The sequence below is a fragment of the Harpia harpyja genome, chromosome 20 (assembly GCF_026419915.1).
Source record: "Harpia harpyja isolate bHarHar1 chromosome 20, bHarHar1 primary haplotype, whole genome shotgun sequence".
Lineage (NCBI taxonomy): Eukaryota > Metazoa > Chordata > Aves > Accipitriformes > Accipitridae > Harpia > Harpia harpyja.
In genome coordinates, this window is record NC_068959.1 from 2,020,718 (window position 1) to 2,036,053 (window position 15,336).

General features: G+C 41.8%; 1 protein-coding gene across 4 annotated transcripts in view; it reads left to right on the top strand.

Moving 5' to 3' along the window:
- Window positions 1-15,336, top strand: part of SHROOM1 (shroom family member 1) — a 39,808-nt gene that overhangs the window by 11,614 nt on the left and 12,858 nt on the right. For 2 of the 4 annotated variants that reach the window (XM_052771976.1, XM_052771977.1), the window contains exon 1: window positions 3,684-3,874. The exons of the other annotated variants lie outside the window; for them this stretch is intronic. The gene's annotated coding sequence lies outside the window, so the exon portion shown is untranslated. Of the gene's footprint in view, window positions 1-3,683; window positions 3,875-15,336 lie in introns of those variants that run through there. 4 annotated transcript variants of the gene reach the window in all.

A 15,336-nucleotide genomic window follows, 5' to 3' on the forward strand; every position in this document is an offset into this window, starting at 1 on the left:
TAGTACTAAAAGGGCAGCAGCAGGATGCGAGATGCCAGTGAACGGTGAGCAGACATCTCCCTCGGTTGTTGTTGATCACTGGTGTTTTCTGTGTTTTATCCGGAGTTACAGGTCCTTGCCTTCAGGAGCTGCACACAGGTGCAGAACACATCCTAGCGATGCGCAGATTAAGCAGAAGATCTGTAAAGTAGCATTAAGAGGCAAGTTTTGGCCTGTAATCCTAATTACTGCTTTTCTACTTCCAGGCAATTTTGTGCAGTGACTGTGGCAGCGTTCAGAAATGAAAGGCATACCGATGGCAACTACTGACATCTTTATCTTGAGTATGACGAGATTTTATGCATCTCTGAAAGCATTAGTTGTAAAAATTCAAGGACTCCTTGAAAGTCTTAGCTCTCAATTAAGAAATCCACTATGTATATCAATATTTCTGGTTGTGAAGAAGAGTTTGAAAACATAACTTAAATGCACTCTAAACATTTAGGAACCCAAGGACAAATAAAATGAACCTCAGCTCTGTTGTTTTCACAAAATCCTTTGATTGTTTTTACTCTTGGCCCTGTTTGTTATTGTTACCATGTAAGTTTATAGATAACAAACCTAAGCATGCTTTTTCATGACTTGTAGATCTCCCGCAAATGCTTCAGTTACTTCCTACTGGGGATGAGTGAATGGCAGGTGTACTTGTGTCTGACACGAGAGTCAGGTTTCTGCCTTGGTTCTATCATATTCTCTGATTCTAATGTATTGTAGTGTTTTTAATTGCCAAAAGCAGCTGTAAATTCTCTCTTTTGGGGTCTCTCCATCACATCTCATTCAGTCGTTATTAGTCATTAAACATATTATCGCATTTAAGTTGGGGCAGGGCTATGGTTAACCCCCATCTCTCAGGAGTGCATTCCTCTTGCTGTCCCTCCTGAGCAGCTGGGCTGTTCTGTGATTGAATCTGAGGCTAGAGCAAAGGGCAATTATTCAGCCCAAATCTACAGCACTTCATGCAAAGGCAGTGGGAAGGTTTAATTGTTAATACTTGTAAAACATGGAATTTACTGTGACAGTTGGGGCCCTAAAGGAGCTCTAGCCCTGCTCCCTGTTAGCTCTGCCTAGTATTTCAAGTGCTTGTGACTGCACAGTCCTCCCCGATCGTAACGCAGCTGAATCCAGCCTGGAACAATTTGCCTTTGTGAGATACAAATCATTAGAGCTGTGGACCATATATAATATTTAATAACTTCTTTACAAGTCAACTGGTGTATAATTTAGGAGGAGCATTTGTAAGCATGTGATTTATATTTTGAAATAATTTTATAATTGGTGAATGCTATTATTGTATGCATAGTACTGTGATTATTGCAAGTAACTGGTAAAACTTCTGCTGGTTTAGAGCTCCAGGTTACACGATATTGTGCTGACAGGGCCGTTTTCCTGAGGCTTTGCACTGTTTTGCAAAGTTTCAAGTGATTTGCTCCAAGCTGTTGCTGACACTCTCCACACTGCAGAAGCTTTCAGCACCCTCAGGTTAGGAGGGAAGTTGCATTTGTTTCTGAGAGTCTCACAGTTTCTAATGGATTTATCCTAACAACAAGAGTGGCAAGAAGAGTGTTGTTTATCCCCAATTTATATACAAGAGACACTTCATTTAAGGGGCCTTGAACTTGGATGTCTGTACAGTTCTTGTCTGGAGCCGTCAGGAGGCTGAAGCCGGGCACTGTGCTGTGTCTGGAAATGTCTGGACACTATCTTAATTTCATTATGTTCAAATGTCTTTACAAAAATCTCATCCTAATATAAGGGCCAAACCTTACAAAGGTCTGTGGCAAATCCCAGAGCTAAACTGAACTCTCCAAAGTTAATAGCTTCTCTGCTGAATTCAGCTATCCCCGCTGTGCCTGGGAGGGGCAGGAGTTAGTGCATTAACCCGCTGAGGCATAGGGTGGAAAAATGATGACTTTGGCTTTCCTTATTTTCTCATGTGGTATGTTTGAACCTTTATTATTGATGTAGGACTAAGGTCAGATTTGTTTGCAGCACTTTAACAAATCAGTCATCTTGACATACCTGCAAAAAACTTACTGTTAGAAAAGAAATGCACAAAACCTCCTGCGCAGAGAAGTCATGACCAGCATTGCCAGCTCTGTCCCCAAATGAGAGCTTTGCTCATGACCTGGTAGGAGGAGTTGCTTAGGTTTGTCTTTTTCCTTCCAAGCTGGCATCACGCAGTGCAAGATTTTTTTTTTCTTCTCATTTCTTGGACCATTGGAAACGGTCCCTTCGCCTCCTGTTGCAGAATGCTTGACTCGATCAGATACCAAGGCACTGCTTTGTGAAAACAGTATTTAATGCAATGACTGAACACTGAGTTAGTTACTGAGTAACTTCCTGGGAGCCCTTCTCTATCACATTATGTGCTGGTGAAAAAAAAAATTAGACTTAGGGACGGCCTATTTGTATACAGGATTTTGAAGAGGAGCCTGGATGGTTGCTTGCAGAAAAACCTCAAACGACTCCTCAGTGAGCTGTATTCCAGGGGCTCCTCTGTTCTCCTCATGCACAGGAGATGTGGAGTTGAGATTTTTCCCAACAAAACGATCCCTGTCCTCTCCTGCTTCTGCTGTTCAGTAAACCAGGGATGGATTCTGAACTCTCTGTGGTGGCTTTGGCACCGCCCGGCTGGAGAGAGCGGTGAAGCCAGGCAAAACCCAAAGGCTGAATCTGCGTCCCACTGGAGAACATTTTGCTCCTCGCCACCATGTAAAAATTGAACGTAGCCACAAGTGAGCAATTATTTTTGTAGGAAATGTGGAAGGAATCCCCAGCTCTCCCTTGAGAGATGATACATAAGAACAAATCGGAGAGCTGTTGCCTGCATGGCATTATCCAGTTGGCAGCTTAGTTTGAGGAAAAAAATAGTGGGATAAAATCGGCTTATTTTTTAAGCCCAGCTGAAAACTAGTGGGAATTCATCTCATCAGATAAGGATGTTATAAAATGTAGTATCAGGCTCCATCACATATATTGGGAGGCAGGAAGGAATTTATTGCAGAGGCTTGAGTTGATTCAGAGTCACACAAAATAGATGAAAGCCTCAATCTGTGTGCCTTCTGTGGTGTTTTATGAAAAAAACACTTAAACAAATAAAACAAACCCCGCCAAAAAACCTGCAGCATATAAAACATAGCTTCAGTGTTTCCTTGAACTGTATTAACTTTTACTGTACAACCTTTTTTCTCTCCCCCTCTGAAAGTCATACATAGTTTTTTAGGAAAATCAAATTAACTACTTTGTTGCATTAAATCTAACTACTTTCAGTTGGATTTAATAAGCTTTTGTCTAGTAGTGCTTCTCGGCTGCCCCAGAGCAAGGGCTCTTGGCCACTGTGCTACGACCCCGGGCTGGGGACAGCAAAGGACAAGGTGCGGTGGAGTGAAGGATGCTCCTCTGGTGATGCCGTCCTGGTGGGATGCACAGGAGGGGAGTGCGTTGGGTCCCGGGGGGCGAGGGCCTCGCCTGCTCTCTCCGCTGTGGCCTCGGCAGCATCGGCATGGAATTTTTCAGTTGTGCCCACGCGGGAGTCGTGGCCGCTGCCCAACAGCTCAGGCAGAAAAAGCACCGTCGTTAATAATTGACTGGTGAGATAATGAAATAGTGGAGCCCGCTGTTTGCTTTTCTTCCTTTTCCACTGCCACCGTAATGCTCTGCACAGTGGAATGTAATAAACAAAGTGCCATTTCCACCGGTGAGGCAAAGGGTTTGGATATGAAAGTCATTTGTGCATCTTCAATGTCCGTGCTGTGCGTGGAGCTGCCCGCTGCCTCCGAGATGTCCCGGTTGTGTGGCGGGCTGGGTGAGAGATTGGGAAGTCGCCTCTGACATGGTATGAGTTGCATTGAAAACACTTCAGATTCTGATGATTACAATTTCTTTTCCACTGTCTTTCAGATCCTTTGCAGACATAGCTGGAATGTGGGTCTAAAGCATTAGCTTTTGTTTTCTAAAGAGAAAATTGGAGGTAGAAAATCTGAGCTAGCTATACTTACTGTGAACGTGTGTTCAGATCTTAGAGGTAACTAAACTAAACATCATTTCAGTGTGTGTGCATGTATTTCAGATGGCTGTATCTGGTATATATTGTCTCGCTGTAATTCAACAGTTGCTGTGATGCCTATCTGTGTATTTGCTTTATGTGAGCAAAGAATGAAAATAACATTCTGGTCACTCTGTGTTACTCGTATCTTGTTTGCTTTAAATCTGGTAGGAACAGTGATTCTGCTGCTCCGTGGTCTTAGTAACTGCTCCTTAATGTCTGGATAAATGCGTGTCTTTGGGGAGGGAGGGAGGAAGGTTCAGTAAAATCCTGAAGGCAGATCTTTTTGAGGGTCCTTGGACCTCGCAGGGTTTAATGCAGAGTTTGTATGATGTTACGTGGTTTGAGTGCTTCCAGGTGCACCCAGCCATGCCCATGCCGGTGGGTGCTTGGGGCCATCGTGGCAGCAGTTTACAGGCGGTTTGTGAGATCGCCACAAAACAGGAGGCACGGAGTGTGTGCTCAGCACCCAGCTCTGCAGAGCTGCTGCTCGCACATGAGAAAGATCATTAGAGACGTTTTGCAAGGGCACATCCAGACCCAGGCAGTGGAGGTGGCAGGAGAAGAAAGGGTAACATTGGAAAATGAAGTGTCGTGTTTTCCATTGATCCTTTCTCCCCACCAAGGACTAACTCGGCTCTCGGGTTTCTTCCAGAGCATCTGCTGCCAAAGTCTATCAGCTCCCATCCAGAGGCACCCTTCTGTAACAGTCAGCAGGAAAACAGGTGAAGGAGCAGGATATATCTTGGAAAATATTAAAACCACATTTTGAAATGTTTAACCTAGGGTTGCAAGCAGCCTTAGGCACATGTGACTACACAAGGCTGCCCGAATTTCAGGGCTTATCCTCTGTATCTCTGTGTGTGAAAGATGACGTTTTTTGTAGGGAAATGCATGAATGTAACCAAATAATTGAACAAGGGCAGAACTGAATTCATACCAGAAAATTTTATCATTAAAATGGTAAAATTATTAGTGTGTAAGGGACCAATCTCACATCTGTGGTGGACATGAACAGTCTAGTGTGTCACCTCTGGTGTGACGGCCAGTCTAATGCAAACACAGGGGCTCTGCTCTATCCTTGGTTGTGCAGATTAGGCATTTGTTTACAGAATTAAGAAAATCTAGGTCTGTGTTAAATAGAGAAGGTAAGAGGTCTGGCACTTAGACCTTTTTTACAGATTAAATAGTTACCTTGGTACGAATGCATGTAATGATCCTCCAGCATAGGCAGTGTTTAAGTGGCAAGGCTGGTGACAAAATGCAGGTTATAGATAACCAATTTGGGAACTTGAAGGTAAAGTTTCCATAGAACAGCTTGAATGTAGAAAGCCATATCCGAAAAAACCCACACCTTTCTATTTGGATAGGGACTAATTGGCGTGAAGTGTTACGGAGAGGAAATTGCTTGGTCTCTCGTTTATATGTTAACCAGGCGATCCTCAAAATGACACTTCCACTTCTCTCTGTTGAATTACTCGCATATTGTCAGAGGTTGAGTGACTGCCCTGGCCTTGGCTGGTTTGTTGAAGTCTCTCTCGTTATTGCTCTCTAAGTTTATGCTTTCCCCAGTCATTTTCCCCTGACATCCTCTGTGAATTTTGCAGCACATCTGAATACTGTTTGCAGACCAGGGGTTTAATTTCTGCTGGTGATTCTGAGCAACTTGCACCCCGCCATTAAACCTGTACTAATATAACTAATAGATATTTCCAGCTGCTAATACAGTTTCTCATTGTTTATTATGGAAACCAGTGATAATAACATTTAGTGAGATTAAGAATAAATGCTTATGAATTCTGCCCAAATGAAAGATACGGGAAAATACTTGAATGCAATACTTGCCAAAGGAATGGGCCAGTCTAATATATTATGTCTTGTATATATTTGGTGGTTTTTCTCTTATTCCAGTGGATTGTTCTGTAGTAACTGGATATTACATTACTGTCTCCTTCAGCCCAAAGGCAGGCACAATTATGTTTAACATCTGGATGAATTAGACTGAAAACAGACATCCTCTGGAAAGGAATAGTTTCTGTTTCTTATGTCAAAATAAGAAAGCTAAAGAGCTAATAGCTTTTTTAATACCAAATTAATCAATATTAATTCATAATCCTTAAGTTGTATGTAGGAAAATGGAAGTGCTAATATCGTTTGCTAATTACATTTTAGACTGGCAATGCGCTATGAAAGAATGGGAAAGTTATAAGCTTTATCAAGGGTAGTAAGTTATTTTAAAAAATACTTTGTAGTTAGGAGAAATGCTTAGGAGGCAAGAGTGCTGGATTCTGTTCCCTTTGTAGGAGTCTCAAACAATTTTATGGTAAGGCAAGTAGTCCTACTGGTAGTGACAGTATGTGATTAAAGTTTGTAAGATAAACTCTGAGGTACAAGGAGATTGTTTTGTTAGGTGAAGCTCCATTGCCACATCTCTGCTTTCTTTCTCTATTTTTCTCACGTGCTCAGTCTCCTCCTCCACTGAAGTCTCCACTGAACCACCTGTGTTCAGTGGCTATGAAGTTTTCCAATTAACACAAGCTGATTACTGTGCTCTCCTGTTCTCTGGGAGAATCTGGGTGAGCCAGTTGGCTGTGCCACTCCTCCGTTCTGGGAAAATCTGGTAGGATTCTCTGTCCAAGGTTTTACATGTAGGTAATCACTAGATGGGAATGACTTTGGGAATACAGTGAAGGGAGTGAGTGTTTCTGTATCATTCATGAAGTTCATAGCACACAGTCTAAAGCTCGCCAAGTTCAGGAGAAAGCTTCTCATTAAATTTAAGGAGCAGAGAATAAATTGTTTAGTCCATTTTTATTACATCTAAAGGCCATAATCTAAATATACACACACACACATATATGGATATTTTTATACATAAATAATATATATAATCCCACTTGATTAGGTGGGAACTGGACACTGCCCCTTACCCAGCCCAGTGCCTCAGATCGACCTGGTCTAAAGCTGGAGCCGCAATGTTTGTTCTCATGGCAGTTTTTTCTGTGGAAAACATAATTAACAGCACGGATAAGTTGGAGTCTACAGTCTCTTTCTGTCTGGGCTTCTTGGACTGTAATGACAGAGCTATCCATTAAGCTTCTGAAAATAGTTTTATGTTATAACAGAAGAAAGCATATATAGCTGCCAGAAAACCACTATTCTTCGAAAGATAAGATGACTTTATGGCATTTCCTAGCCAGCCAACTCTCACTCACAAGTTTGAGTGAGAGTTAGCTCTCCCAGAGCAATAATAAAAGCCCAGGAAAGGCAAATTCTGATCCATACAATGCTGTGAATACATTTGGTTTGGGATGTGTGGCAGTTGCTAGAGCTGCCTGTTATAAGCACTTGGCTTTTTCTAATTACAGTCTGTTAATAAGGGACATATTTTTAAAACTGTCTTGCACAGAGTGCTAACCAACTTTTACTGTTAGTTATACTGGAGTCAAACCACGTGTCCGTGAAAGGAGACGTTGAAATGGATTTCACCTATTTAGGGGCCAGTTTCCTCTCTTGTGGTCTTGACTTGATGCCTAAGCTGTGGGAAGCTCAGTGCAGTCAGTAGCAGGGCAGGGCGACTATGAGAATTTTATTTTTCTCTGATGTTTCTTGGACAGCCTTGCTGGCAAGCAGTCAACAAGGTGGAAATGAGAAAACATCTTCTGAGACTGCTCTGACCACTGATCTATGAGCACATGCTCATGTTGCAGCTTCCCCTGTTCCTGGAAATCAAATCTTGTTTTCCTTGCTATCTGTTAAAATATGATGGCTTATCCCTCAGGGAGAAAGCAGTCCTCTGAATGTGTCCTGATCTATTTGAGATTTCTTGCCTATCTATTTGTACTGAGTCAAGCAGGGGAGAGAAAAGTCATTTTCTGCCCTTGAAGAGCAGCCTTCTTCCTAAACCTGTTGTGGGGGGCGGGGGGGGGGGAGACTAGTAAAGGCTTTTCACTTAGTTTGAGTTTTCTTCTGTGTTCTCTAGGCTACTGGATATTATATAATAATTCTAAAGGAACATGTCTGAAAATTAACAGTATCATTAGATTTTTTTCTTTCTGAAGTTTTGAGTTCTTTAGAGTCTGTAGTTCTTTAATGCTCTTGAATATTTTTGAGTCTGTTCTTGCAGCCTGTAAAAGCATTATGGATGGTAAATTTATGGCCTCAAATGAACTTGATTAGATTAAAAAAAAAAAAAGGAAAGAAGGAAAATTGTGATGAAGTAAGAAGGGTTGAAGTGGAAACAATTGGAAAGAAATGCATATGTTTGGGATGAAGCTGTGATTTCTGGCAAAAGCATTTTTTTGTGAAGTGCTTCAGAGGTAGAAACAAAAATAAATGTTTGGTGTTTAGTAGATTAGGGAATCATGATGATGGAAGCCAAGAGAAATTTTTGAGGCTGAATAAGGAAAGTCAGGGAATTCAAGGACAATGGAGAAGTATGTGGCGGGTGACTGCTCTAATTAAAAGGTCAGACTCTGTTGGGTACTCAGAAGAGGTCTCTTACAGGGCTGTGAAGAATTGCCAAACCTGATCTTCCTCATTAAATCCTTGGCCAGAGATTGGACCATGGTTCTCGGGTCCAAAAGCATTTTATTTGGGCCACAGCTTTTTGCCAGCCAAGCACGCATGTTATTGAAATGCCAAGCGTTTGTGTCCGGCAGCGGATGTCATCGCTGAATGGGAAAGCCATACACCAGGGAAGGTGTAGGATGACCCATTCTGGCATCGTGGCTCAAGGAAAGCTCCCATGCTAGTCAGCAGGAATCTCCTCCTTCTCTAGAGAGGTAGGCATAGCTGAGTAAGGAAGTTTAGGAAGACTTATCTTCTCCCCCCCCCCGAAAAGGGATATTGAGATGCATTATTATTTTAATCCTCCTCTAAATTACTCAAGACAATTCCACAGCTCCAGAAAGCCTGAAGTCTGTATCAATGTTTTTACTGAAAATGTTTACATTCCTCAAGCTATGGTGAAATTTATTTCTGTGCACACAAGGCATAAACCTCATCTAAATCCCATTTAGCTCTGTTTTGAGAATGTCTGACACTTTGACTTTCCCTGGCTCCCAGTAGCAGGGTAAGTTTCCCACTGGGCCTGCGTATGCCAAACTTGAAAGTTTGTCCTTGGTTTCTGATGTGTATTATCCTTGGCAACCGTTAGCTACCTGCATGAAGTTCTGGAAATTGCACTAAATGAGAAATCTGGTTTTAGTCTTCAGAAATCTTTGCAAGAAAAATACAGATTAGCAGAAAGTGTGTTTTCCAGTCATCTAAAGGGGATGTCATCTGATATGTTCTCTTATGTTCCCTTCCTGTTTGAAACCTAAAGCTGAAAGTCCTAGGGGATAAAATTGTTGATTATAGGCTAGAAAAAATAATAATAAAGGGAATGTATATATTTAAAAAAAAAAAAAAAAGGCAGCAGCAGCAGCTAAGAGAGAAACAGTGACTTTCAGAGACGCTGGCACAAAGATAATCAGACAGCCACACTTTCCTGGATGTAGTATCCCTTCCATTTCTCTCACCCTTTCAACAATCATGTGAAAGTGATGGAATTTGAAGACTTCAGACATTTGTCTGGAATTTCTGGATGTTTCACAGTCTGGTCAAAGGAGCAGCTCTTATTTCCAGACATCTCATGTCTCAGTAAGACATACAGTCACTGAGAAGGCATGGGTCACTCATGTCATGAGTGTGACAGATTTCTGTCCAGGAAGTCCTGGATGGAGATCTGGGAACCTGTGCTGGATCAGCAACCGATGACCTACCGCAGGTGTCTGTGATACCAGAGACTCTCTACGCGCCCTCCCCACGATTTCAGACTCTCCAGACTACCCTGGGACAGCCAGTAAGGTTGCCTGCTAAACCAAGAGTCTCACAGATGATATTTTGGTCACAATTAGATCTCATGGTCCGTGAAACAGATGGGTCAGGTGCTGCAGACTGTGCAACTGATTGGAATCTGAAGAATTTCGTCTAATATTTACATGAAGTGTTTACCCTTTGATAAGAAACAGGTCATTCACAAACATGTACATGACATAATGTTGGTAGGTTGGTCACGGTGTTTGCTTTGCATTTCACACACTTACCGTTCTCGTTGCTTGGAGAACAGTTGCATATTGTAGTTTGATATGGATTAATAGCTGTGTTTTCCCCCTTTATTTCCATGGAGCCATTTGTTTAAAAAGGGCAGTTTTACAGAAACAGATCTATGAAGTTTTACACAAGCCAACATGTTAGCAGGGTGTTGCCTTCATCTCCGGAGTGTTTTGGAGGAGAAATCCTGTTTGGTTTTCCAAAGTTACAGTTCCTCACCCATAAACACCAATAGCCCAGTCTCAAAAGAAGGTTTGAACTCTGCTTGTGTTTATTAAGGAAAATGCTCATTCTTGCTTCTCTGATGGAAAGATTGTGTTGGTAAACTTTAAGGGAACTGCACAAGTCTGCAAACATACTGCGTGGCTGTGTTCGGTGCCGGGAGCTGTTTCTCCTAGGTTGTTGAGGATTAATCAGAGACTTGATAAAGAAAATACATGTGTTTCAGATGGGTGATGCATTGTTTGGGCAAGCATTGTATATAACTGCAGGTGAGTTACGGATTAATTAGTAGTACCTAATACAATCTAAATGAGGTCAAACAAGAACAAACTCTAAGTAGAAGAAAGCTTGCCCTTAAAAGACAGGTAACTTGTTAACTGACTGCAGTCTAGAGTCGCTGATTTTTCTCTGTACAAAGTTAATTTGCCAGAGCCATGAGGCTTTGACCTACTAAGTTGATTGCAAGGAATTCAAGATTGTGCAATACAAACCACCTTTCCCTAGAATTAAGAGGTTGAGGTGGTGGGTGGTATTTTAACAGTGGTCTGTGAGGGACTGGAGACTTCTGCAGGACTTGAACCTGCACTGAATGCTCAGGGACTGTATTTGATAATGTTTGGGTGAAGAAGTTTCAATGCAAGCAGTGGTACCTGAGCTGAGAAAATGTACAGTATGGGCTGTAACAATGTGAATTTCTTGGCACTGCCTTGCCACTACTATTATTTTTTTTCTATTGTTATTATGGTGGAAACTTGGGACAAATCCTGTTTTGACACAGAAGACATCATTATCTTAGCCCAGAGACAGCCCAGCTGCGTGTACACAGCGTCCTGTGTCGTCTGGGTTTTGTTCTTCCTCGGTCATCAGCCTGCTGGGAAGCATTAGACAAGTCCCGTTCCCTACGGATACCCCATTTCTCTTCCATACTTTTGTTCATCTCATCTCCGTAGTTTGTCAGATCTATAAAGCAAAGAGTGTGTGCTTTATATTTGCAAACTGCTTTGCATAGAGGGCTGTGCTCTGTGTAGGGTATCTTAGGTAGTACTGGAGCAAATATAATAAATCAGCAGATGGAAGTCAAGTTAGCCTTGTTTTTAAAAAAAAAAAAAAAACAAAAAAAACCCCCAAAACCCAAAAAAAACAAAACCAAAACCCAGCTTTTTTTGGACATTTATAGGTTGTTAGTGGCTTTATTTCTTCCTTGGGCATAGAGTGACACATTGTTAATACACTTCCCTTCATCTTCTGGTGTTCTTGGTTCTGATATACTTTAATTTAACATTTTTCTTTTTGCTTTCAGAGGTTTACAATTAAAATATTGCAAGCCTGTCTGGAATGCGCATGTTGTATTACAGCCTTGCCAGAGCATTTCTAAGACCCACAAACAGTGTAGTCCATGAGGGTGCTGTACCACCTACCAGCAGAGGAGAACAATAATGTCATTGTTAATGTCAGTTAAGTACATCAATGTTTTTCTTTTACGTGTGAAAGAGAAGGCAGTTTTCACATAGTTCTTTAAACACATTGAGATCAATGATTCTGCTTCCAGGGTTTAGGAAACATCTTCTCCAAAAGAAATATGACAGATTTTCCCTAAGATGTGTTTCAGTATCATATTATTTAAATTTTAGCAGAGACTTCTGGAGAGCAGTATATTACTTCAGTTCTTATAATTTCTCAGTCACTTCAAGGATGTGAAATTGCAAACCTGGTCTTAAGCAAAACAGATATGCAAAATGTGAGCCATGGTAAGATTGGGACCAGAGGGCACCCAATGCGGGGAGAAGTCCTCTCGCTTATTTGGCACTTCTCCACGGAGCAGAAGGAAAGGCTGCAGGTAGCTCCAGAGAGGTGATGGGAGAGACTGCACAGGAGGAGCAGACAGAGGAGGGAATGTCCCATGAGCTGCAACGTCCTCCTGCACCTGGTGCAAACATGGACTTGGTGCTTGCTGCTGCTATTTCCAAGTCAGATGTTCGTACCTCGGTCTTCTTAGATATTCGAATTATATTTCCTGTTATTTCTGGTATCATCATAAAAACTTGAGACAAAAATTCTTCACTGTGTTGCTGACCTCACTGTAAATCATGAACAGGTAGCTTGAACGAGAGGAAATGGCCTCCAGTTGTGCCAGAGGAGGTTTAGTTTGGATATTAGGAAAAATTTCTTCACCAAAAGGGTTGTCAAGCACTGGAACAGGCTGCCCAGGGAAGTGATTGAGTCACCATCCCTGGAGGTATTTAAAAGACGTGTAGATGTGGCACTTAGGGACATGGTTTAGTGGTGGACTTGGCAGTGTTAGACTTACAGTTGGACTCAATGATCTTAAAGGTCTTTTCCAACCCAAATGATTCTATGATTCTATGAAATAATGGAGGAGAAGAGATCTTGGGAAACACTGGTGTAGGAAACCAAGAGAGTACCTTCATTGATATACATAAACCAAAGCACAACTGTTATTTAAATTCTACACATAGCCATGAAAAGTTAGAGCCAAATTCTCATCATAAATCAGGGTGGCTCCATCAACTTCAGCGGAACAGTGCCAGCACATCCCAAAGACATGGCTCGGTCTATTAATACCAACAGTCGAGAAATAGAGCTGCCTGGAGACGTTCTGCTGGTACAAAATTTTGATTAAAAAAACAGAGACAAGAATAACAGAGGAATCTGCCTTCTGGTTCTCTTGTGGAGTGTGGCTCCCGTTGGGTTTGATCCTGTGCACCTCCCAGCACCTCCAGAGACCACCAAGCTTGCACAGCTCAGTGAGACCCAGCAGTCACTGCGGTGGTCCAGGTTTTCAGGTGCAGTCTGTTCATTTAGATAATGTAACAGCAGTGTGATAGCAACTGTGTTACAGTCTGATTCTGCATTTAGTGTCAGTGCAATCATTCTCTCAGCTGCTTTTCTTTCTTTGTAGCTTCAGAAAATCCAAGGTTTTCCTTTCACCAGATATCTAAGGGTTTTATTTCTTTAAATCCTTCAATCCAGCATGGTGAAAAGGATGGGGAATGTCCATCTTCAGCCATTGATGCTTTGTGTTTCCTATGTGACCCTGTTATTCAGGGATAGACAATTAAATTTCACAGCTGCATTTTAGATCCTCTCTAAAGAGAGAGAGAACTTCTCCAGGTGTTCTTGAGTTGGTTTCTTACTGAATTTCCAAAAAAGCCCAGCAGAAATTCCCACTGTGTGGTGTTATGCTGTTTTCATTTCCCAGAAACTAGTTAATTTATTGTGCCCCACCAGTCCAAGTTCCCTTTATAGATTAACTTGTGTGTTTTGGCTCCTATCCATCTCTTCCTTTGGCTCAAAATGAATGATACCAGGACTGTCTCTGAAACAAGGCAGGAATGTGAAGTTTTTTGATTAAACAGCAACATCACCCCTGAAACCGCTCTTCCTGCCAGCTTTATGAGGCCCCACTGCAGAAGTACGGTATTGAGAATGGCAGATGAAGGTCTGGCAAGTTCAACCTTTTTGAAGAAATTAGGCATGTAATATTCTGGTAGGATTTGGAAACAGTTTGCATCTCCTCAGAAGGTGTGTCACTGGAGCGGCTTGTCCCTGAAGGTTTTCAGGACTGTTTGCTTTCTCTTAATAACTAATCAGTCTTTAGAACTGGTTTAAATGAGAAGTACTAAACAAGGTCACTGGCTAGCACCTATCTGCCTTGCCAGGTTCGGTCTTTTATTAGGGGCTCGTACTGCCTATGAGTGTGTCAGAGGGGCTTGAAGCTGGCAGAGGCAGTTGAGGGGGTCACAGTTAGTGTGACCATCTCCTGTGTGTCTTCTGTTGGCCTGTTTAAGCAGGCTGCTTGTAGAGATCTCAGTTGTTAAACAAAACCTGCATGCATCCTCTATAACAATCAAAGAGTAGATGTCAAGTGCTGCTGATAAACACAGGCTGTTTTCTAGACTCTGCAAAAATTGTGTATTTCTTGTATGTGAACTCTAAGCTCGTGCTTTTTTCTAGTACATTTGGTATGTTTGCAGGGGAGATCTTAGCATCAGCCATAAAAATATTTGGCTGTCTTTTAAAATCTATGATTTGTTACTGACAGCAGAATGCCTCATTGAGATACTCTGTCAATCTCTCATCAAACCACTTTCTATGAGCCTATGGGAAAGGTTTTCCAAGGTGTGTATTTTTGAGCACGGATGGAAATGGCATGGAAACTCACTTAAACGACAAACCGGTTTCATCATGTTCATGAAATAAAGTATGATATGGTTCTTGCTTCTCTGAGAAGCAATGGAAGCCTTTAGGGAGGGGGGAGAAGGCTGATAAGACTGATTCTGATCATGATTTCTTCCTATTTGATAATTCTTCTGGCCTAATATGTGCACTGCTCATTCAGTACAGTTATCCATGGGGCACTGACGTGTCCAACTAACTGTCTGTGTGCTCATATTTCTGTGTGAGATTTTTTTCTGAAAGGAAATGTGGAGGCACTGGTGGGGTTTGGGGCACACTTTGTGTAATGTCACTGCAGTCATGTAGTTGGAAACCCTGGTGCTGTTTAGAACCATCCAAATGAGAGCGAGGCACTGATCCACGGTTGTGAACATTTCTGGAAGCACAGCTTGAAGTCACTTTGCAGCTTCAGCCAGCCAGGTGCATGTTGTATTTAAGCACCTCCAGAATTAGGCAGTATCTGAGCTGGGATTTCCAACCCCTCATATTTATTTCTAGGCAGGTTCAGGAACTAGTTTTGATTCTGACCCTTGACGTTTTGCACATAGTGAGAGCGTATCTTCTAACTCTATGTATAGTCTTTTAGATTTAATGAAGATCTAGAGAACTCTTATTATTAAAGACTTAGTTGCTCTGTTTGTGATAGCAGAAATGATCATTCCAAGATCCTGATAATTACTGAAGCCAGACATTTACTTCTAGCTACTCTAAATACTATTTTCAAGTTCACATCTTGA